General features: G+C 28.0%; 1 pseudogene; it reads left to right on the top strand.

Annotated features, from left to right (window-relative positions):
* Nucleotides 1–818: 818 nt before the first annotated feature.
* LOC140857995 (uncharacterized) lies at nt 819–1,402 on the top strand (annotated as a pseudogene).
* Nucleotides 1,403–2,663: the final 1,261 nt, after the last annotated feature.

The following is a 2,663-nucleotide window of genomic DNA, read 5'->3' as shown; positions in this document are numbered from 1 at the left end:
AGTGTGGTGATGGTCAAAATTATACTGTATGTCTTTTCTTTTAGATGGTAGGGAGCTACTTATGATAATACATTTTTAGTTACTAGAATTAATTATATTTATTTTTTGATGTTTGCTTAACTTTTTTGTGCTTTATTCTATAGTGTGTTGTTGTAAAGAGGATAATAGTTATTGTTCTTATACAATGAACAAAAGTTAGTTAAACAAATCAAGGTCTAGTAAAGATTATTTTAAAGGAGTATAAAATTTTATTAAATTTGCTATTTAAAAATGATCAATAAATGAGAAGATTTTTTGTCCATGATAAAAATATGTAAATAATTCTTCTCTCAATCCATAAATTGTTGAAGAACATTTGGTGTCGAATGATTTTGTAAGAGAATATACTGAATGGGTATTTTATGAAAAATCCATATTGCCGTCTTTATATAATCAACCTCTATGTATAGAACATAGATCTGATATTGAAACAAGTAATCTATAAAGAAATCCTATAGGAGAAGATAATACGAGAGATTTGCTCAGAGATGTTGTGGGATTTGGCACTAAAAATTTAGATGATTTTATTGTCATCATATGTAATGTTCTTAATCAATCAGTTAGTTTTTTTGTAGTAAATTTTTGATTGCTCAGAGACAAGCAAACCATAGTATTTGACCCAATCCAAGGATTGAGCAATGATGGTTGATCAAGTTATTCTCTAAATGACTTTTTAAATAGATTAGTCATCTGTGTGAGGGAAATGATTGATTTTGAAATATATTTATTAACATCAAATAATATATTAATAATTTTATCATAATTTTTAGGTACCAATAATGATGGAGAATAACTATTCAAATGAACTAATTGTCATTGCTCAAGGTCCTAATAATATTGTCAATAGATATAATGGTTTCATCATTAATGGATTCAAATTTTATATAAAAGAAAATGAAAAATTTAGAAAAATTTAGAATAGTGTAGTCATGATGAAAGCAAATGGAAAGATTTATTATGGTGTACTTACAGATATTTTAAAATTTTATTATTATGAAAAATTTAAAGTAATATTATTTGATGTAATTAGATGGATATAAATTTATCAAGAGGCTCGAAGCAAGATACGAATGGGTTTATACTTATAAATTTTTTAAGATTGATATATATTGGTGTGTTATTAAAGGATGATCGATTTATTTTTTCATTTCAAGCTCGTTAAGTATTTTTAATAGAAGACTCGAAAGATAAGGATTGGGCTATTGTTGTGAGAACAAAACTTAAGGACTTGTATGATATGTAAAAAAGATTGGAAGTAGAGGATGATGAGATTTATACATAGTGTATGCCTTACAATCTTGCCTCGGTTGATGATCTAAATGCTATGAGCATGGTTAAGATGGATATTGAAGGAAAAAATTAACTGATTCTTAATTGGTAAGAGATATAGAAGATGTATACATTCTATATGAAATATTGTATTATACTATCATTTTTATTTAGTAGATCTTGTTTCTTATTAGTAATTCAATCAATTTTATATTTATTATTTGATAATTAATGTTAACTAATTTTTATTTTTATTTGTGAATCCTTAATGTTATCATGCCTCCATGTAGATGATTCAACAAAATTGAGTTGTAGATTTCATAGGGTGGACTGTGTTCTGATCAAACTTGATAGTCGAGATAGCTATAGCAATCCAAAGTCGATCCTTTATCATCCGCATGGCAGCCCAAGATCGATCCTTTTTTATCCACATAGTAGTCCGAACCATAGCACGATCTTCTTATTGGTGAGGATGTTATTATGGATGAGATACACATCCAAGATAATTTAATAAAAATAATATATATTCATGACTATTAAGATTTAATATTAATTTTTATTGATTGATTTATAATATATTTTTTATTTTATATATGTATTATAGATGTACCTGGGAGAGCATGATTAGACGTAGACCCACTAGGTCCAGAGATATTTGGCATTTAGCTAAGGGTGAGAGGGTCGTTATCTGGTACAATCAAATGGAGAAGCCCATCAACAAGGCTATTAGATTGTTTATGAGCTTTTTAGGTACTGTTGCATGAAAGGGCCAGCTTTATCCCTTGAAGTATACGAAATGGAACGATACGCTTCCTGCATATAAGCTGGAGATTTTACAAATAGTATAGGTAAAAAGATAACTTAATAATTTATGTTAATTTGATTATTATTAATTAATTATATTATTTAAAAATCAATTTTTTTTTGCTTTGATCTAAAATAAATTTATACTCTCTTCAGATAGTCATGAGTGGATGCTGAAGTCCCTCAATCAAAAATAGAAAGAATTTAAGGCAACATTGAAGAGGGACTATAAGAGAGAGGGACTGGTGGAGGACGATGTTGCTCGTATTTATCCTCTTGATATAGATCCTCATCAATGAAGTGAGCTTGTTCATTATTGATTCTCCAAGAGGGGACATATAATTATATACACTCATTATATATCTTGTGCTATGTTAATTATTAATGTAGATTTATCATATATACAAGATATATCATACACTTTACTTTATTTTGGAGGCATATTCTGATATTGATAGAGTTACATGAGCAGCTCTATCTATTCCTCATACATCGGGGTCTAAGAGCTACACACGATATAGACAAAAATTGGATGCTTTTTTCAAAATCTT

This window comes from Elaeis guineensis, chromosome 5, assembly GCF_000442705.2.
Source record: "Elaeis guineensis isolate ETL-2024a chromosome 5, EG11, whole genome shotgun sequence".
In the NCBI taxonomy this organism is placed as follows: Eukaryota; Viridiplantae; Streptophyta; class Magnoliopsida; order Arecales; family Arecaceae; genus Elaeis; species Elaeis guineensis.
This window is presented reverse-complemented; position numbering and strand designations above follow the sequence as displayed.